The sequence below is a fragment of the Callorhinus ursinus genome, unplaced genomic scaffold (assembly GCF_003265705.2).
Source record: "Callorhinus ursinus isolate GAN/ISIS: 27379988/994484 unplaced genomic scaffold, GSC_fseal_2.0 scaffold5, whole genome shotgun sequence".
Lineage (NCBI taxonomy): Eukaryota > Metazoa > Chordata > Mammalia > Carnivora > Otariidae > Callorhinus > Callorhinus ursinus.
This window is the reverse complement of record NW_027397067.1, coordinates 58,900,951-58,924,376: the sequence shown is the minus strand read 5'-3', so window position 1 is coordinate 58,924,376 and position 23,426 is coordinate 58,900,951. Positions and strand designations below refer to the sequence as shown.

Below are 23,426 nucleotides of genomic sequence, written 5' to 3'. Positions count from 1 at the left end.
AGTAAAATTATATAAAACAATGAAATCATGATTATTTTTTTTAATTTTCCTATACAGAAGACAATTCACACTAATTGAAAGTAGTAATTAGAAATAGCTTTGGAGTAGAATTAGTGAGAAATAGTTTAGTCTATTTTAGTCTAGACATTTTGAGGCAAGGACTAGGGAATATGTAAATGATTTGTAAATGTATTTACATAAATATATGTCATATATATATGTACCAGGGGGCAATACTGTGTTTAATGCATTATTTTATTTTCCTCCAGAGCCCCAATAAAGATATACGTGAATCATGTAAATATTTCCCGTCAATACAATGTGGTTACTAAGTGATGCAATTACTTCCCTTTCTGTCTCTAATATCCCCACACGATTCTCTGTGCTTATTTTTCTCTTTCTATAGGCTGGCCAGTTGCATGGGATCCAGCTCAGGAGTCTGATTACCTGGTGAATGGTGGCAAAGAAAGGTAAAAAAAAGCAACAATCTCTGAAATTACCTTTTGAAAGGGAGCTGTTCAGAAGAATCATCCAATAAGAAACATCACATTGGACTTTGTACTGGTTAGGAAAAAATTCTGTGTATGTGTGTGTGTGTGTGTACATATATGTGTGCATGTATATACACACTTTTATTTATGATTAGTCACTGAGATTTTGGGTAGGCATTAATTTTGGTAAGAATTATAGAAACTGATACTTTGAAGTAGTGTGTTCCTATAACAGCAAGAACACTGATATCAGATTCTGGAAAAATCACAATCTAACAATAGAAATAGTAGAAAACAATATTGGCAAAATGGTTGCCTATAGTAATTTGGGAGGCAGATTATAGGGATACTGATCTGTTAAATGTAGATAGGAAAGAAACAGAATAGTGTATGTTGATTATTACTAGCTACGTTTGGTAAGTTAATGAAAGCAAATCTTCAGCTTGGGAAATAATTAACCAATTTACAAGCAGATATAAAAATGCACAGAGAGAAAGTACAGACATTTTGAGCTTCATTGGGTTAAAGAAATTAACATCTTCCAGACCCTAAATATTAAGAAATGCTGTTTTAGAAGGCTTTGTGAAACAAAAGCGAGGTAAACCATCTCATCTAAAGAAAGTAAGAAAGTGACTCAGAACAAGTTAAGGTCATGGTCTTCCTACTAATTATTCTAGATACCTTCAAGGTAGCTGCTGTAATTTCAAAGAGAAGGAATGAGAGTAGAAAGAAAAGGAATCAGGACTCGGAGTCTGGAAAAATCTAAGAAAAACCTTTGGGTGTGGTTACCAGTATACGGCAGAGACAAAAAGCAAATAGATCAGAAGCCCACTAGGTTTGACCGAATCATATTGCAAAAGAAAAAAAATGTATGCCTGGTTTAATAACGCCTTTAATTCTTTAAGTTTAAAAATCCCTTGGGCCTGCAACTTTGCATGAATAGTTGCAGGCTTTGAAAATTCCATAGTCCTGAGGTGAGGATGCCACAAATATACACACATAACATATATGACCAAGGAAAATACTGGACAAGAAGGAACCTACTCCAGGACAAGGTCAGGAGCCCTTAAGAACAATGGGTCAAAGTGTTCTTTCCAGTGAGCAGAATCAAAGCATTATTCAAGGGCATCTTCAAGCTAGGGGTCAGGGGCATTCTTGATGTCTTCCCGTGGGATTTCAAAAGTACTATGGACTAGTAACTGTAATGTGTCTTCCAGTCTTATTTTTCCAAAAGAAATTGTTATTGTAGTCAATTTGTCCCTATTTCACCATTGTGTACTGAGTCTGTGAATGTGCATAAATGTGGGGAGGGTATGAGCAGATAAGCTGTCTTTGACGTTTCCAGATTGCTGGACAAAGAAGAGCTACATATAAATTTTTCTTTGGCTTATTATTTTTATTATTATTTTGTTTATTATTTTTATTATTTTTATTACTTGTGTGATATCAATAAATATGAAACACTATGAGCTACATATAAACTTGATGTGAAAGTTTGTACAAAAATAAGAAATCTTGAACTTTGCATTGGATATGGGGACTAGTGGGGACTTGGGTTGTTTCCTTGGGAAGATAGTGAGTGTCTTCTGTATGTAGGAATGGCTATTACATGATTTGTGATCAAAGGGGAGGACATGGGATAGAAAATACTCGTAAGCTTATGATACCGTTTTTCATTTTTCCTTCTTAGAAAATAAGAAGACTACATTTCTGAATATATTTACTTTTAGGTGAAGATAAGTAGGTCTTGCTCAAGAATTATAGGCAGAAGTTCTGTAGACCTGGCGTCATAATCATCCTTTGTGATCTTCCATGCTCTCTCTTCCCTGCCTTCATGATTGAAGGCAAAGAATCAGGAATTTGTAGAGCCACAGAAAGGAAGGAGCCCGGATCCCTTTAGTTCATTGCTTAGAGAAAGCTGCCCAGGAAAGCTGTCTCACTTGGGAACACCACCATCAACCATTGGGTGTGAGAGAAGTAAGTGCATATTGTGTTAAGCCATAACATTTGGGAGCTGTTTGTTAGAGAAGCAAGCTTTAATATCATGACTCATTATATATATAAAAGAATCATGATTTTCCATCATTTTACTCTTGCCCTCCTTGCTTCCAGATAACCTTTTTCTTTGATCTGATTGAAAATTTCAATCCCAGGATCTTCCTGGTTTTCATTCTCTAAGCATCTACCATACTTCTCTTTCTTTGGCACAAACCTTGCAAGTATGGTCTACAACTTCAAAGCATTTCACCACAACTCTCTCATGTTTATACCTTGGTTCTTAATCTGCTTTCACCCCTTCAGTCTTGAGTCTTAAATGTAACTTGCTGCTTTTTTGGCTTCTGTTTCTGGGCCACTTATCCTAAACCGAAGATTTCAGCCTATGAAATGTATGGTCCTCAACCTCAGTTGGGTCCCCAGTACTGGAACATTCCTTACTTGCTTCTATCCCATCAATGTTTACCAATTTTCCAGACCTTTGCCAGTATTTTAAGTGAGTTATTTCCTAATCACTCCCCTTATTCTAAGTCAGAATCTTCTTCTTTCATAGGAAACACTGAGAGTGTTAAGAAAAGATGTTCTCAACTTCTAACGCTTCCACATTTAAACTCAGTTTTTACTTCAATATTTTCTGTCCTCTCAGAGAAAGAGGACTCCTCTATCTTGACACTAAATCCCCTGTCTTCCCCTGCTCTTGTACTTTGTTCTAACAAAGATTGCTCTCACACTTTCTATTTTTATTTTCTCTCCATTATCTTTTTTCTTTCCAAGTTCTTTGTGGTAATAACCAGTGCTGTTTTCAAATATTTCCAGCTCTCCATGCTTAGGTCAAGTGATAGGAATTCACTCTGTGGTTCCTGGTGGTTTAGTTGGGCCAGTAATGAGTTACAGACAATAAGTTACAAGCAGAAGTGAAATAAGGCATTACCTGATGAGCAATTTATGGCCAAGTCTCTATCTTTTCCTGTGACCCAGCAGCTAGGAACCTTTGAAAAGGCAGTTGCTACATTAGCTTGAGTCTCTGAGCAGCCAAAGGATGGTTATGTAGTGTGAACAAGAATATATCCTTGTGCTTCTGAGCCTCTGAGAATTTGGGGTTGCCTAGCCTTGCTTAGTATAATTCTGAACAAACAACCTTTCCTGGGACTTATACCCTTTTCAAGGGTATAAGAATGTTCAGCATGGGAATAGACACAGGAAGCAGCCATATTCAAAATCTTACTGAATTTATAAAACACGACCAAGAAGATAAACTAGGAGAAAACATTGTGGTAAGTATTCACTAGATCACTGTATAGAAAAGGAAATAAATGACATAGAGCAGAATGCTAACTGATTATCTTCAGTCAGTGAAAGGGTGCAAAGCTTAATTTTTAAATTTATATCAGTATTATATTTAAAAATATTTTTTAAATTGGTTTAGGATTAAGTGAATTTGAACACTTAGTCCTCAAGTGTTACCTTGATTTTTATGGTACATTTATTTTGAGCCATTAGTGTGGGAATTATCAAAAGCAAATTAAATGAAACATGTTTTGTAGGATCAATTTCTGTTCAAGGCATTAAATGTCATTTAGCATGGAATAAATTTGAATCAAAATGAGTAGATATAAAAAATACAAATCAAATTGATGAATGAGGGAAGTGGACAGGCAAATGGTAAAATCTTAGTTGCAGGAATCAGGAAAAGAGAATACGACATATAATCAAAGATGAGAAATGATCTGAGAGACGTAAATTTACTGCTGATTCAATGTTCACTGCTTAGTTGTGAATGTGGAAAAGGTACTTGAATTGGTTGGTATATTGGCTATATGTTTATTCTTTCCTTTAAGATTTTTATTCAAATTTGATAAATCTAACAAACATGTATAGTAGATTTTTTTTAATCAAGGAATCTAGCAAAAATTTAAATAAAATTGAAATACAGCATACATTAAGGAAATCCTGACTATAATATTCAGACTGTTCCATATGACTATATTCCATTCTGCAATATTGGAGAAAAAAAGGAAGAACAGAATAAATTAGTTTTGTTTTTTTTTTCCTCACTGAAGTTAGGTGAGGCTATCCTGGATTTGAAAGTCAATTTGAGGATAAATAGTCATGTTCTACTATTGGTTCCAGTGTAGAAGCTGTAGCACATTTTTTTTTTATTATGTTATGTTAATCACCATACATTACATCATTAGTTTTTGACGTAGTGTTCCATGATTCATTATTTTGCGTATAACACCCAGTGCTCCATTCAGTATGTGCCCTCTTTAATACCCATCACCAGGCCAACCCATCCCCCCACCCCCCTCCCCTCTAGAACCCTCAGTTTCTTTCTCAGAGTCCATAGTCTCATGGTTCGTCTCCCCCTCCGATTTCCCCCCCTTCATTCTTCCCCTCCTGCTATCTTCTTCTTTTTTTATATATATATATGCCTAGCACAGACAGAATGAGTTAATTATTGCTGGTTCTTCCTTTTAGGTTTAGAGAAGATTTATAATTCATTGTCTCCACACTCAAGTCTGCAAAAATGTAACTATATTTATTTCTCTGTTAGTATTACTCACTTAGCTTTTGAACCCCATTTTCTGCCCCACAGCAATATCAAATTAAACTTGCCTATTAAAAGTAACTTGGTTACTTCCAGATTCCTACTTTTCCTTGCCTTTGGTGGAATCTGTGTTCAGCAGAAGCTTATGTAACATCATAGTTACTGGGCAATGCCATGTGTTTTCACATGTTCTTCCTTGATCATTTTTATGGCCAGTGTCGTGGGGACACTTTCTGCCTAGCGTTGCCTCTGTTCCCACTGCATCCACTGCTGTTGTAACTTATACTTATCAGCAAGGTCAGTTCATGGTGCTTTGTCCCAAGGAGGTTGGCCATTTCTGCCTGCATCTCTCTCACCTGACTAAGCTTCTGCTTTGACATATAGTAATGACACAAGCCTCTTGAGGTATGAATCAACCCCCAACCTATCTCCAGCACTGGCAAGCATAGGTCCTTAGCAAAATGGTATATACCCTTCCCCACCATCCACACACCCGGGGGCACATGATAGCCAGCATTCTCTGCTATCGTCTGACTCCTCCACTGGGGCATGTGGGAACCCTTGGATACCCTTCACACAATATGGAACCCAGGGGGAAATTTCAGGGTGAGGGAGGAAGAGGTACTATGTCAGACTCTTTCATGACCTATCTTCCCAAAATTTCTCCTTTATTTTGTCCATATCTACATGGTCTATGGCCCACTAAGGGTCTTCATACTTCCAGGGTTCCAGGCAAAGGGGAGGCTTGATTCCTCTTCCCTATCAATTCCTAAACCCTTCAGGTCAGGTCCTATATTCCAAGACCTCATATTAAAAAATTAAATACTGAATGAGAGCCAAGGTTAAGACTATATCAAGGCGCCATTCATTCAGTTCACTTTCTCCCTTCTCACATTCTCTCTATCCACTCGCCACTTTTTCCGTCATATATATATGAGTCATATATTGGCAGCAGGAAAACTGATCCTATGTCCTATCTTGTGTTCTTCTCTGCTTGTTAATAACCTTATCATTCAGAAATTCAGATTCTGTGTCCTGAGCTGATTGGAGTTAAACCAAGCCAAACCAAGCCCTTTTAGAAATTCAAAGCAAATCTTTCTTTCTCTCAAGTGTCTAGTTATTTGAAATCAAAAATTGTTTGCCTTCAGTCTATCGTGCCTGATGTGAGATGAAAATCCATTCAACTCAACAGATATCTTTGTTCTGGTCTATAACCTATTCTTCCTGAAGCAATGAACACCTGTGATTAAATGGGTTGGGAATGTTAGACTAAGCAGGAACAACAGTGACTACAGAGATCAAAGCTACTGGTTAATATTTCAGAAATTTCATCCAGACACAGACATGCTGACTATTGAAAATAACCAAAAACAAACAACAAAAAAGAAACTGCTTTTTTTAAATGGGGCTTTTGCTTGTTCCTAAATGTAAATTAAATAAGAGTATGCTTTTTTACTGGTATTTCCACAGCTTTATTTTGAGCTTGGCATCAATAATTTATACAAATAAATATAGCAGAATTTCTTCTCTCAGAGCATGCATACAATAATAAAAATTACATTATAATGTCAAGAAAGAACTTTCTTCTTGTTTCTGTTTTCTGGACTCAATACAGCTGAAAAAATATTGTCCATATTTTTATACCCTTGGAAGAACTGCTGGGGGAGGAAATTTCAAACTCTCCACCTGCTGATTGGGTAGCTCACGTGGTAAAAATCAGACACATACAGGATCATATTTATTGGGGGATGGAGTTTGGTACATAATATATGCTTTCATAGTTGATTCACAGAAAAAAGAAAAGAATCAAAGCTTTCTCTGGGTTCTTATTTCGATTAAGTAAGCATGCCTAACTTCTAGAGACAGTCTGGAAGAGTCCATTTAGAAGCTTGAAGATACAGGAAGGAATGAAGAACAATAGAAATGTTAACTATATGGGTAAACATAAATTAATACTAATAATGCAATAATATTGTTTTCTGGATATTAAAATTGACATAGAATTGAGATACATGACAAATATTAATAAAGCAAGGATGCATATTATGACCTCTTGGATAACCAATAAAGTAACAGTAAAATATATATAAGTGTCATGCTAACAGAAAAGAAAAATGTTATAACAAAGTTAATCTGTAAAAAAGAAGGCAAGAAAAATAATTGGTACAAATAAAGAGCAGTAGTAAAATGAAGAGTTAAACTCAATAGTATCCCCATTGACAATTACATAAATAGATTACTTCAATTAAATGTATAAGTTGCCAAACTGGATTAAGAATAAACAACTATATGCTCTTAGAAAATCATGATTGGTAACTATAGGTAAAAAGTTTAAGAAAAAAAAAAAGGAAAAAGATAGCTCACACAAACAGTAACCATAGAAAACTGCTATTTGCTGCATTGACATTAGACAAAGGAGACTGGCTTTAGGGACATGACATGATAAATAAAGAATGGATTTACCAAGAAGCTATAACAATTCTAAATGCAATTATATGTTTTATATATATGTATATATATATATAAAATATGTATATATAAACATTTGCTTTTATATATAATCCATATTTATAATATCATAGAATTTATAATATGCACCACATATAAATGAGGTAATTCACATAAAGCAAAAATTCAAAGAACTGAAAGAGAAAGAAAACCATTCATAATCATTGGGGAGATTTTAATACATATATAATACATATTATTTGGGAATATTTGCTAAAAATTGAACATATTGGGCCCTAAGAAAGTTTCAACAAACTTCTGATGAGTTAAATCATGACATATGATCTCTGAACATAATATAAAGTTGAAATTATTTAGCATAAATTCTTTTTTCACAGAATTAATCTAGATTGAGCTTGAAAACAAGATTAAAAATCATTAAACATTTTTTGTTTATTTTTTACTGAGGTCTTTGTGTCAATTCATTTTTTTTTGAATATACTTTTTATTTTAGAATGTTTTTAGATTTATAGAATTATATTGAGGATAGTACTAGAGTTCCTATAGGCCCCATATGCAGTTTCTTCTATTAACATCTTACATTAGTACAGTACATTGGTCACAATTAATGAACTGATATTGATATAGTATTAGAAACCAAATTCCATACTTTATTCAAGTGTTCCAGCTTTTTCTTAATGTCCTTTTCTTTTCCAGGATTACATTCAGAATACCACATTACATTTTAGTATTCATGTCTCCTTAGGCTCCTCTTGGTTGTGACAGCTTTTCAGACTTTCCTTGTTTTGGATGACCTTGACAATGTTGAGGAGTACTGGTCAGGTAATTTGTAGACTGTACCTTTACTGGCAGTGTCTGAAATATTTCATGTGATTACTTTTTTTTTCTTTTTTTTTTTAAATTTTATTTATTTGACAGAGAGAGACACAGCAAGAGAGGGAACACAAGCAGGGGGAGTGGGAGAGGGAAAAGCAGGCTCCCCGCTAAGTAGAGAGCCTGATGTGGGGCTCGATCCTAGGACCCTGGGATCATGACCTGAGCCGAAGGCAGATGCTTAATGACTGAGCCACCCAGGCGCCCCTGAAATATTTCATGTGATTAGACTGAGGTTATAGGTTTGGGGAGGAAGACTGGAGAGGTGAATTTTCATTCTCATCACTTCATATCAATATGACTTACCATGTTGATGTTATCCTTGATCACCTGGGTTGAGGTAGTGTTCATCAGGTTTCTGCACTGTAAAGTTACTCTTTTCCCCCTCACCTTCCCACACTGTGCTATGTAGGAGAAAATCACTATGTGCCACCCAAACTTAAGGAATGAAGAGCTATACTGTCTTTTATTAAGGGTAGAGAGTAATTACATCAATGATTTGAAATTCTCCTGAATGGGAAATATCTCTCTTCTCTCCATTTATTAAATTACTCAATAATTTGTTTACATCAGTATGGACTCATGAGTATGTATTTTATACTTCAGGTTAAAATCCAATACTGCTTTATTTTTGTTATTGCTCAAATTGTTCCAGTTTTGGACCACGAAAACTCTTTCCGTTGATTCCTTTGTCACTTAGACGTACTCCATCATTATTTGTTGCATGTTTGTTTTTTAGCACCTTTTTACTTTCTGTCATCACAAAATGCTCCAGGATCATCTTGTATATTTCCTACCCCAGTCCTCAAAGTCATCCATTTCTCCAAGGAGCCCTGGCTTTGGGGAATAAATAGTATCAGAAACCAGTATCTGGGCACTTGGTATGCCTGGTGGGACTAGGGTATTTTTACTTTTAGGTCCTCCCAGCTGAAAGAACAAAGAGATACCAGTCTGTATGCTGGCCCATGTATATATTCATGTATCTAAATATTTCAATTTGAAACTGTCTGTGTCAAGCTAAACAAGACTTCATACTGATGTATCGAACTCTAAATCATTATCACAAGAATGATTCTAAGATCTTCCCCTTGGTATTCTCTAACCTCCTACTGCAGCAGTGAAAAACCCATCTTCTACCATCTACTATTTACTTAATAGTTCAAATTAAGTATAGACTAACAATGTTTTCAGAATTGTTAAACAGCACCGCATAGCATAGAAAAACTTTATCAACTATAGTAAAATGTTTACATACTCTTCCTTTTGCTTTAGTCTTCTAAACTCCGCTTATTTCCGAAGTTACTGAGGTCAGCAACTTATCCCCCCACCCTCTTCAGTGAGGTTGTTTCATACATTTAGATTCTTTTCTCTTATTCTGAATTCCATCTTGGGATTTTGAATTTTTTAAACTTTATATACATTAAAATTCACTCATTGTGCTATAAAGTTCTAGGTTTTGGCAATGTTTGATTTATTGTATTTGCCATTACAGTATGCTACAGAATGATTTCACTGCCCTCAAATATCTGCTGTACTTCACCTCTCACCCTGAACCCCTAGGTACCACTGATTTTTTACTATCTCTATATTTTTGCCTTTAAAGAAAGTCATATTATTAGAATTGAATAGTGTGTAGCTTTTTCAGGCTGGTTTCTTTTACTTATCAGTATGATTTAAGATTCATCAGTGTGTTTCTGTGGCTTCATAGCTGTATGAGCACTTACCTTATAACAAAGGCAGCAATGCCGAGCAGGGCTGATAGAAAGGCCTTGCTAGTGAACTGTACTGGGTCAATGAATTATACAGATTATAGTTCTAAAATGTGAAAGGCCAAACAAACTTCTGAAGATACAGAAAAATATTCTCACAACCTTGAATTAGAAAAAACTCATAAAAAATTAACCATAAGGGGGAAAAGTTGATGAACTAAATTAAATTGTAAAGTTTCTGTCAGTCAAAACAGAGCATGCAGAGAGTGAAAAAACAAGCTACAGAGCAAATAGTGAATTTACAACTCATATATGTGATAGAATTTATATCCAAAAGGAAATAAGACTCCTATGGATTAAAAAGGAAAAGAAAGACTTCCAATATAATGATTGACAAAATAGTTGAACAGGCACTTCAACAAAAGAAGACATCCAATTAGTTAATAAACAGAGAAAGATGCTCAACCTCATTACTAGTAGGGGAAGTACTGATTAAAAGAGAGATTAATGAGATACTCTCACACTCACCACTGAGTCACTGCCTAATTAAAAGAATGATGGTACCAAGTATTGGTAGACACATGAAATATCAGGAACTCTCATACACTGCTGGAGGGAATGTAAATTGTTACAACTTTGAGATCCAGTTTGGCGTATCTTCTGAGGTTGATCATGTAGTCTGTGACCCAGTAATTTCAGTCTTCGGTATAAACTCAACAAGAAGTTTGCATATGCATACCAAGAGTCTTATATAAGAATGTACATGACTGAAATATTCTTAATAGCCCAAACTAGAAGAAAACCCAAATATTAGGAGTAGAATAGATTTAAAAATTGAATGGTCTGTTAATAAAATGGAATAATATGCAAGAATGAAAATGAATTAACTGCAGCTACAAAGAGCAACATTTACAAATTTCATAAATATAATGTTGAAGAAGCCAGATATAAAATAAAACACACCTTAAACAAGATATATATCTACTTTAGAACCAAGGATGTGCTCACACAGATAAAAACCATGTGAGGACACAGTGAGAACATGGCCTTCTATAAGCCTGGGAGAGAGACCTCAGAAGAAACTCCTTCATCTTGGACTCCTGGCCTGCCGTACTCTGAGAAAATAAATTTATGTTATTTAAGCCACCCAGTCCTACCATTTTGTTTTGGAAGCCCAAGCAAATCCAATACAGATTATATGTTTTATATAGACAAAATATACAATGTTAAAAATCGACCAAACTACTCTATAGCTTTGGAAGTCAAGATAGTTGTTACTTCTCCAGAAAAGAGAGAGTAGTGACTTGGAAGAGGCCCCAGAAAGGTCCCTGGACAATATAGATATTCCATTTGCAATAATTCATTTAGCTCTTGGCATATTTTGTGCATTTTTGGAATACATGTTATATATATAATAGAAACATGTATGTCATCTACATCTATCTATCTATCTATCTATCTATCTATCTATCTATCTATCTATCTACCATCTATCTGTCTCATAGAAACAGCAATATTGTAAGAGTTTAAGAGCACTCATTCTATACTTAGGGTCTATTTCAGGATTTAATACAGATTTATCTTGGGAAAATAAACCAGATCAGTAAGCTCAGGATATTTTGAAAAGAGAAACATAACTGTGTATCTGATCTTCCAGGTATTCACATACATTTCAAAAAGCTACATTACAGCTATTAGACCACACCAATAGGTGTTTTGATCAATAATATATATTTGCCAATTCTAGTGTTTAAAATATTTCATAAATCATGTGCAAGAATTACTAACTAGTGGGAATGGGTGTGTAATAAAATATATAGTACTAAAGAACTAATTCATTATTAATAATTAATTTACATCCCAACTTTATGGCAAAATCGAAATAAATGTCAGGTAGATTTTCTTAAATAAGTTAGAGCTTAATGTATTAAAATATTTCCTAAAATCTGACATGGGTATTAACATAATCAGGTGGCAAGGGATTTTCTAGTCATGAAGATCATGTACGATATTGAAGAAAAATGTTTGATATAGTCAAAAACATAAACTAAATTCCAAACAGCAACCTGAGTAATAGCTTTTTATATGTGCATGAATGAGAAATGATAATATCCTTAATACTTAAAGAGTTTATACAGGGGCGCCTGGGTGGCTCAGTCGTTAAGCGTCTGCCTTCCGCTCAGGTCATGATCCCAGGGTCTGGGGATCGAGCCCTGCATCGGGCTCCCTGCTTGGCAGGAAGCCTGCTTCTCCCTCTCCCACTCCCCCTGCTTGTGTTCCCTCTCTCGCTGTGTCTCTCTCTGTCAAATAAATAAATAAATAAATCTTAAAGAGTTTATACAAGAAACAAGTATAGAGTAGAATTTCAGAGCTCTGATTTAAGAGTAGACAAGTTTGAACTGCAGTTTAACTACACATTAGCCATTTTACCATGGAGAAGTTACTTGATCTCTTTAATTATTAATAGCTCATGTATAATGTAGGTATAAGTATCAATTTCTTAGTTTTGTAAGAAAGATCAAATTGAGTAATGCAGTGCTTGGCACATTGTAAACATTCAGCTATTATTGATACTATCTCAATTTCTATTATTATGTTATAAATCAGTATGTACTTCCACCATAGTAGTAAAGACATAAATATAATATTCCATTTTTCTTGTCAAAGTGGTTTAGGTACAGAAAGAAAAAAAATATTATGTTGTATTGATGATATAGTACAAATTGCTGCAAGTTTCTAATACTTACTTTGGCCAAGAACCTGAAGAATGTTATGTTCTTTTTTCCAGGGATGTGACTTCGATTGCATTTTTAAGTCTAATCTGGTTCCTCCTTAGACAGCCTCTTACTTGGTTTGACTGTCTCATTTGCCCCTGTGGGTATCATTTCCTTTGTTTTAAAATATTCATCCTGCTTCTTTTTCCTTTTTATCTTGAGATCTTTTCTAGTCTGGTTTTAGGTTGCTAATTCAATGTCAGATTTTCTCATTATTGCTTTTAATATGTTATAATTTTTCTTTTTAATACTTTTCTCATCCCTTTTCATCTTATTTTCATTGCTACCATTTATGTTACCCGATTCACTTGTTTTATCCACTCACATTTATCTGATATTACCCCCTCCCTGCCTTCCTATGTTTTTTCTTTCTGTAATGCCGATACAATCTAGATTATTCTTTGGCTTTCTGTTGTAAATATTTATGCAACACTTGTCTTGCTGTGTAGTTTTAGAATAGTTTCTGTCTTCAAGTCACAGAATATCTTTTGAATCCAAATGTTGGATTTTTCTGTTTATTGATTCTTGAATTAACAGTTGTCTCTCAAGTTCTGATACTTGTGCCTAAGATAGTGTCAGTAGATTACTTTCCCCTGTGTTCCATTACTGTCTACTTGAGCGAAGTATCAACCTCTCATATCTCAAACCACATACTACACTGAAGTATACCACTGCACAAATTTTTAAGTGCCTGGTATATTATTAAGGTAGTTTAACTCTGTTAATGTCATAAATTAACACAGGAGTGGGAGGGGTAGAGGGAGAGGGAGAAAGAATCTGAAGCAGACTCTGCACTGAATCTGGAGCCTGACATGGGGCTCGATCTCACAACCCTGAGATCATGACCTGAGCCAGAACCAAGAGTGGGATGCTTAATTGACTGTGCCACCCAGGTGCCCCTTTTGCCTTTTTTATTAGGGTATTCTTTTTTCTAGATTTTTTTCATTCTAATATCCTAATATCCCCAAGGCAGTGAGAAAGATCCATGTAGATATGTCTGGATCATGTTACTCCCATTCTTAAAACCCACTCACAATGTTCCCATTGCATTAAGTATAAAATACAAAATTATGAACATTCTTGCATTCTTCTTCAATATCTCATGGGCTGTTTCTCCTACCTCACTATATCTTAACACACTTGTTTTGAATTCTTCAAATATTCAGTCTTTCCCAATTCAAAGACTTAGAACATATTTATCCCTCAGAAATACCCACTCTTCCTTCATATTTTGTATTTCAGTTTAAATATCACTGCTTCTGAGACAGTTTCCATAATCACACAAAATAAAAAGATCCCCATATATATATATACACATATATATATACTTCCATTGATTATACTATCTTTATTTACTTATTTTTAAAGTTTATAATATTTGTCCTGTCAGCTAAGCTTCAGGAGATAAGCTCTAGGAAGTCAGGGACTTATCATTGTGTATCCTTCAAAAAGCCAGGCAAACAATCCTTATTCAGTGAATACTTCTTACACAAGTGAATTAAATTAATGGAATGGTAATAAGATGATGATACAAATGTTGAAAAGAATTCATGTTGATAGGGATTCGAGTTTGATCTTAATAATGTATAAATATGCATATCTCTCCCATAAAAGTTTGAGTCTTCTTGAAGTCCAAAATATTCTTCTTTAGTAGGCAAAAGGCAATAATGCAACCAAGGTGATCTGTAATGTGTGCCTTCTGCTTCAAGAAAACCCCAGTAAGAATGATTTATCTTAGTGGTTCTGACCTATTTTAACAGTCAAAATAATTCTTCTTATAAGTTAGAACGTTGTAGGAAAGTCTCATATCTCTTTTAATTTGAGGTATAAATGACATATGCCATTATATTAGTTTAAGGAGTATAAATAATGACTTGATATTTGTATACGCTGCAGATGATCACCACATTAAGTCTAGTTTCCCCTGTCACCATATAAAGTTACATAATATGCAATATAATATTATTGACTATATTCACTAAGCTGTACATTACAACCCTATGATTTATTTATTTTATGACTGGAAGTTTATACCTGGTGACTCCCTTCTCCCATTTAGCCCACACCCCTAACTCCATTCCTCTGGCAACTACTAATCTGTTACCTGCATCTTTGAGTTTTGTTTTGTTGGTTCTTTGTGTTGTTGTTTTTGTTTCACATATAAATGAAATCATACAGTATTTTTTCTTTTTCTATCCAGCTTATTTCATTTAGCATAACATCCTCAAGGTTCATCCATGTTGTTGCAAATGGCAAGATTTCATTCTTTTTTATGGATGAATAAATATTCCATTGTGTGTATATACTACATCTTCTTCATTCATCCATAAATGGTCACTTAGAGGCTTTCATATCTTGGCTATTGCAAACAATGCTGCAATAAACATAGGGGTGCATATATCTTTTTGAAATAGTGTTTTCATTTCCTGTGGATACATACCCAGAAGTGGACCTGCTGGATCATATCGTAGTTCTATTTTTAATTTGGCGGGGGGACCTCCATACTGTTCTACATAGTGGCTGCACCAATTTACATTTCCACCAAAAATGCACAAAAATTCCCTTTCTCCATGTCCTTGCCAACAACACTTGTTTTGTTTGTTTGTTTGCTTGTTTTGTTTTATTTTTTGTCTTTTTGATACTAGCCATTCTGGCAGGTGTGAAATGGTATCTCATTGTGGTTTTTATTTGCATTTCTCTGGTGCTTAGTGATTTTGAGCATCTTTTCATGCGTCAACAGACATCTGTATGTCTTCTTGGGAAAAATGTCTATTCACATCCTTATCTTTGCCTGTTTGGATTTTTGTTGTTGTTGTTACTGAGTTGTATAAGTTCTTCATATATTTTGGATATTAATCCCCTATTGGATATATGATTTACAATTATCTTCTCCCATTCAGTAGGTTACTTTTTAGTTTTGTTGATGGCTTCTCATTATATTGGTTTTTAAGGACTGATTTTAACCAGCTGCAATCTCAAGTTCCATTGTGCATGTGCTCCCATTCCAAGAAGTAAAAGCCTTAGCTGGTGTTGAGGTCTCAGCCATGCTGTACTCATATTTAGGGTGAATATGAACATCTAAACATCATTTTTTTAGTATTATGGTCAAAATAAAAATAAATTTATCATGGTAAAATTTCATGGTCAAAAATATACAGCTGTAAGATTACTTTACTTGCTTTCTATAGGTTTTGATAACCATGAAGATCTTTTGTATAATCAATAATTTCTAGAAGTACTTAACTTCATCCTATCACTAACATCATATCTCAGCAAATCTCCAACCAGCAAACCTTCCACATATAAGTTGAATTTACTAACACTTAAATCTATTAAAATACCCTTTTTTGTAGGTGCTTTTTATAAAGAATAAAAGCATGACTTTAATATATGGAGTAGAGCCCTGAGATAAATGTTTGAATTTGAAAGGCAGGCTTGGCACTTGACTGTATAGACTAGTCACAAAAAGCACAAAATTAGTGACAATAATAAGGAAACATGATAGTGAAGTGTGGTGCTTTAATTTATGTTTAACTACCCTGCACATAAATATTTTCAGCTTCATTTGGCCATTTCAAAACTAAGTTCAAAAGTGAAATCATAATGTGTCAAAGAAATCATTCAAAATAAGAGAAAAAAAGAACAGAAATATTCTTTAGTCTTGCATAAATAATATATATTTAAACAGAAAAAAAACTATTTTATGGAACTTGCACTTTCCAAACCAAATATATAAACTCTATTCCTACTTCTCCCTCTCTATTACTAGTCAGTATGTCCTATGAAGATTATTTTCCAAATATTTTTCCAGTCACATCAACACTGCTTTCTTATTGGTCTCCTGTGCTACTGTAGTACTCTTGTGCATTCCTTGACTACATTTTGGCATTATTTTACAAAATGTGCTCTATGATTGCTTGTCCTTGAAATGTATGGTTGATCAAAAAAATATTCGATAGTTAAAAATTTGTAAGGTGCTGCCATACATTCTCCCTTTCCTGGAAATTTGTGATCCATGGTAGCACATTAAAATCTCTGAGATGTCCCTGCTGGGCTTCCAGATCTGCTGTCTTTATTTTGGTTTGATCCAGAAACAACTGGTAAAGAAGAAACAGGTAAATATAAGGAGAAAGTTGCCGTGGAGAAGTAAATAGCTATTGACTCTCTTAGTTCCTCCAGTTGGCCCATCTAGGTCACTGGTCTTGGCAGGCCATTTGGATTGAAGCATTTGCCAGGTCAGAGGAGTGAGAGCAGGAAACTCACTACATGTTATATCTGTAACCTTATCAGTACCCAGAGGCAACTTACGCCATCCTAAGAAACTGTTATGATACTGTTTCTCAGCAAGGCACATCTCAATGCTCTAATGGTTTGATTCTACACCTTGAACATCTTGCTGTGTCAGCATAAGACACATCTCCATGTATCTACTTCCTCAAAATAAGGCTAAGAGTTTTCCATTTTTATTCCCATAGGGGATTTTATTACACATTGCCTATTAGAGCTCTCAAGTAAAACAATCTAATTTTGTTTAATCCAGAGTTCCCAAACAGATCTGACTAGAGAACCCTTTCCACCTTCCAACTAGTGTCTAGACTAAATACCATGTGGGGAATTACTGAGCTACAATGATCTCTCCCTACCACATAAATTTTACTAAGAGTAATAGATTCAAAGAGCTGAGACACCATTTGTGTGATTTCTGTGGGCTAAAATCACAAAATTGCAGCTGGATTTTTTTTATGGTGCATATTTTAATAAGAACACTCCACAGCACAAAAGATACTAATATAAAGCTAAATACATAAGGTAGAATGTGGCTTTTGGTAGCAGCCTGCTATTTCTCTTCCTTAAGGAACTTGTAACAATATTTAACCAGTGGGTCTAACTACGAAGAAAGTTCCAATACAATTCCAGATCTTTCTATGAATGTTTCATTCAGTTTTGTGTTGGGATATTTCTTTTTTTTTTTTTAACCAATTCATCTTTGCTGAAATTTTTAGCATTTTACTTGCATTTGTTCAGTTATTTCTGAAAGTACTAAGACCATCTACTCCCACACTGCCTACTTTTCTTTTCTTCCCTCATTGCTTCATGAACTGATTTCAGTAAGTTGGTATGTATTCTCCTATAACTCTATACTTAGGTAATTACATACCAAATATACCTATATGTACTTTGTATTTGTTTTAAACAAATGGATTACATAGTATAAATGACTGGAATATTTCTTAGCAGCTTATCATTGAAATTCAATAGATATAATTAAGCATGGTTTGCATGTCATAGCATTATGGAATATTATGTAATGATAACACGACTAGTGGGAATATAGAGGAAAGTATACTTATACATTGTAGAATAAAATGGGAATTGATACATTTTTTTGGAGAGAGATCTGATATCCATTAAAGAGATAAATGTGCAATGCTTTGATTTTATATATATATATATATATATATATATATACACACACACACACATTCCGCAATATAATTTGTGAGGGTGACACAAAAACTATTAATTAAATGCATAGTAGTGATTATGTTTTTAAAAATGGTGGTGCAGTAGTGTTTTAACTTGATGTTACCTTTCTCTTGACTCTATCCTTAAGCTTACTTTTAAAAGAAACCTTTCTGACTTAACATGTTGCTAAAACAAAAGCAAAAACAAAAACCCATGTATTTCTTCTCTAACATTTCACTAAAATTGGTAGAAGGACATCATGTCAAACCCAGAAATTGCACTACTGGATATTTACCCCAAAGACACAGATGTAGTGAAAAGAAGGGCCATGTGCACCCCAATGTTCATAGCAGCAATGTCCACAATAGCCAAACTGTGGAAAGAGCTGAGATGCCCTTCAACAGATGAATGGCTAAAGAAAATGTGGTCCATATACACAATGGAATATTACTCAGCCATCAGAAAGGATGAACACCCAACTTTTACATCAACATGGATGGGACTGGAGGGGATTATGCTAAGTGAAATAAGTCAAGCAGAGAAAGTCAATTATCATATGGTTTCACTTATTTGTGGATCATAAGGAACAGCATGGAGGACATTAGGAGAAGGAAGGGAAAAATAAAGGGGGGGGAATCAGAGGGAGAGATGAACCATGAGAGACTATGGACCCTGAGAAACAAACTGAGGGTTCTAGAGGGGAGGGGTGTTGGGGGATGGGTTAGCCTGGTGATGGGTATTAAAGAGGGCACGTTCTGCATGGAGCCCTGGGTGTTATGCACAAACAATGAATCATGGAACACTACATCAAAAACAAATGATGTATTATATGGTGACTAACATAACATAATAAAATTTAAAAAAAAGGCATTGAATATGTAAGTTTAGAATTCAGAAATGAGCCCAGGGATGAATAGTCTAAGTTAAGACATTTCTAGAGTTTGGTAACATTCTGTTTTAGGGTTACAGTTACCTAGATGTTTTTTTTTTTTTAATTTGGGGGAGCTGCACAGTTATGGTTTATGTACTTTTCTCTATGTATGTTAACCTCAATAAAATATAAACTAATACAAAAATTTACCTGCTTCTAAAGTTTGACTCCCCACAGTATACTGGGTTTAAAAAAACATAATAGACTTTGCATTGCCTGTCTCTTCTTTTTTATCTTCTAATTATAAACATGCTCCTAATTGGCAACCATTTTGGCAGGGGAGTGGGGAAATTTAGATCTAGATCAGGGTTTCTCAACTTCAGCATTATTACCTTTTTTCTTTCTTTCTGAATAATTCTTTGTTGTGAGAGGTTATCCCATGCATTGTAGACTATTTAACAGCATCCCTGTCCTCCATCCACTGGATGCCAGTAGCATCCTCCCAGTTGGAGTAATGAAAAATATATACAGACATTGTCAAAAGTCACCTGGAGTAGAACACTGCCCCTGGTTGAGAATAACTGATTGAGGCAAACTAGATATGACAAAGAAGAAAGTTTGGGCAGAACCCAGAGTGATGAAATTAGATCATTATTAGGATTAAAACTCAGAAGGTAAACATGCTGAAAACTGGTCATTGAAGGGAATTAGATCAAATTTCAGAAAGCTTAATAAAATTCCAGGAGCAGAATTTATACTCGGGGTTTATAATAGCAGCAGTGTCCTCAGTCACAAAACCAATATTTGAAATTCCAAAAGAAGACTAAATTGTCATGTAGCATTCCTTTGACAAAAGAAAGACCCATAAACTCACCATTATGATAACTGATTGCATATTTCTGACATATAACAATACATACTCTTCAATCTTAAAAAGCAATATTTGTTTTTCTAACTTCATCTGCATTTGGTCAGTTTTAGCCTTCTTGGATATTGTGAAGTGTACTCATGATTTTCAGGAGCAATATTTCATGCACACAATAAAGTTATCCTTTATAATTAAGTAAGCTCTTAGGGGAACAGTTCTTAGTCAGGTGTACTAATATTTTATACCAGCTACTATGGTGATTGGAGTAGCACCTAATTATTTCTTATTTCCTGTAGCATCTTTAATGGAAAATGTCATCCATCAGCTACTGTACAATGTTTTGATCTAAATGGTTGGATTAGCCAGGGTCACCCTGGAAAGTAAAGAAATGAATGCATCAGTGAGGGTGTAACTGCTGGCAATTTGTTAAGATTTTTATAGCTCATATAGTTAAAATTCCCCCATATTATTATGAACTGTTGTGCTTTAAGGATTAAGTGTTTTCATCAGAGATGGCTCCTGTTGTGTGAAATGCCTTCAGGAGACAAACTATGCATAATGCAAAACCTTGTGAATGAGGTATTTACTATTACAGATGAGCAGCAGACTGCCTCTTAGATTTACAGAGTAACTGCCGAGCAACATACCCACAGATGCAGATAGGATTAAATTTATTGGGCTCCTTCAGGGGTGAGAGACATACTTAGAACATTTTATATGTAATATGGCTTGAATTAATATATGCTTTTAATTAGCCTAGCTTTCAGAAAACCTGAGAGAACATCAAATCCTTGTTTGGGCACAAAGAATGTTTAAGAAAATACACTGTCAAAACAATACTACCATGATGTTTTTACTAGATATTATTATGCTGTATCTCAGTTAGAACTTTTATCTTATGGATATTAAAAAGCTTGCAGCAGTATCTTTCAAGCTGCACAAGGCATCATCATATTGAAAACATGTTTTGGGAAAACAAGCGATGCTTAAGCTTAGCATATGTTCTCCATTCTCTATTTTTCTTTGCCTTCCCCACTGTAGTAATTTTACATCTACATTGAGGATATTTTGCCCAGATATTAATATTCCTGAGCTTTCTGTTTTGCTATAGAAAGGGTAGGGAAAAAAATGTATAGGAAAATCTCAGTTGACAAAACCTTTCAGGCAGCCCCATGTAGATTTACTAGTCCGCATTAAGAGACCTTGTCTATTCAGACTCTCTGGATTTATCATGTATACACATATAGGGTTTTAGGAATTCCAAGGTTTTCTGAGAGTTCTGGATCTTCGTGTGATTGGATGATCATCTGCGTGTGAAGTGTCGGACGTGATCAGAGTGCAGGGGAAATATTTCAGCATCTCAGTCATGTGCCAAGACAAGTTCCAGGTCTTGAATAAATCTTCCCTGTATAAACAGACTGTCCAAGGCAAATTCAATCCCATTTCTGTTTTGTAATTTCCATGGCTACAAGTGGAAATAGGGGACTTTAGGGGGGCAGTCTATTTTTTTTCAATGCTTTATAAGATTTACCAGTCTTTTGTGATCATAGATACTTTGCTGTGGTAATGAGAATAGTCTCTAGGCCAAAGCTGGCCCTGAAGTCTTTAGGTTTCTGAAATGCTATACTAAATTGCATTTATTTTATGAATAATTATGTGCAGCTGACTCTGCTCCCTGCCTGGATCAAGTATTGTATGATAATAGGAAGCCTGGCTGGGATTTGAAATTAGTAGTGGTTTTAGGCTAGGAGCCCTGATAAAGAGTAAGATTGGTTTAGAAATGGTTTTGTAACACGTGTCCTTATGTTTACAGGCAGCTGATTTTGCTGACAATTGAGGACGTTATTCTTACCATAGATTATAGAATCATAAGACCTGTTTTCTAATCGTGGATCTTTCCTTACTGGCATTTTTCCCTTTGGTAATTTTCTTAAACTCTCAGATGCTCTATTTTCTTTTTCTTTTTAGATTTCATTTATTTATTCACTTGGGAGATGGGGGCGAGGGGCAGAGGGAGGAGGGAATATCCCCGCAGGAGCCTGACAACGCAGGGCTGGATCTCAAGACCCTGAGATCAAGACCTGAGCCAAAACCAAGAGTCGGTTGCTCAACTGAGTAAGCCACCCAGGCACCCCAGCTCTGTGTCTTATTTATAGTAGGATATAGTAATTCTTGACATAACTACTTTAATGATGAACATAATAAGCATTAAGCACCTTTAAGATGACTAAATGGTTAGCAAGGAATTCCATTTGAGCATTGGGGTCATTCTCTGTGGATGACACAGAACACAGTGGATCCACAGAAATAGTTTTTAATATATCAGGCTGTGAAAATTTGAGGACAAGAACTATGTCTAATTTCACTTCACATAATATTCAACACAGTGTGTAGTATATAGTGAATACCACGCATGTTGAATTAATTGAATGATGTAGATCCATTTCTAAGAAGAGAGGAAAACCTGGCAGCATACTGTTATAAATAGCAGTTGTCTGCTACGGAATGGCGTTTATGAGACTGGAGTTACCGGTTCCAAAATTTTCTCATCATCATAGGTGCAAATTATTAGTTCACTGACCACAGTCTTAATTTTATGTGTAGGAATTCTTTTCTTGCCATTCTTTTAGACTCAAAACATATCAATATCCTATTTTAGATAATTTGAGGAAAAAAATTATTATAAGTAGGTAGTGGAGAATCTATTACCATGGTATTATGTTAATATTAAGGAATCCCTGCCAGAGATATAGTTTTGTACTTATGAAAAAATATCTTAAACACTAAAAAATTTTATTCATTGACACTGATAATGCTTTATACACTTACAGAAGACATTTCTCTGTTTTCCCCTCCAAGTAAGATTATTATGTTGAACTTTGAGGTACAATATGAAAAATGTGCTTATAAAAGGTGACAGTAGAATGGATAATTCACAAAACTTGTTTCTGCTTATTTGGATGGTCTTTTCATGTACATATCTCTTCTTTATTTTTTATTATTTTTTAAAGATTTTATTTTATTTATTTGAGAGAGAGAGCACAAGTGGGAGTAGGTTCTGAGGGAGAAGCAGACTCCTCGCTGAGCAGGGAGCCTGATGTGGAGCTCGATTCCAAGACCTTGGGATCATGACCTGAGCCAAAGGCAGGTGCTTAACTGACTGAGCCATCCACGTGCCCCAAATATCCCTTTTTTCTTAAAAGTAGATTCCTAAAGATTGAGATGGTAGTCTTTTCAGTAATGGCCAGAGGCAAAGAATCTGGGAGAACATGCTTCCAACAAAACAAGACAAAGAAGGATATTCAGAGTAAAGCACTTTCTTTCTTTCTTTCTTTCTTTCTTTCTTTCTTTCTTTCTTTCTT

General features: G+C 34.9%; 1 long non-coding RNA gene across 1 annotated transcript in view; it reads left to right on the top strand.

Annotated features, from left to right (window-relative positions):
- Positions 1 to 414: 414 nt before the first annotated feature.
- The window catches only part of LOC141372756 (uncharacterized), a 90,735-nt gene continuing 67,723 nt past the window's right edge, over positions 415 to 23,426 (top strand). The window contains exon 1 of the long non-coding RNA XR_012378156.1: positions 415 to 470. This is a non-coding gene — a long non-coding RNA (uncharacterized lncRNA). The remainder of the gene's footprint in view (positions 471 to 23,426) is intronic.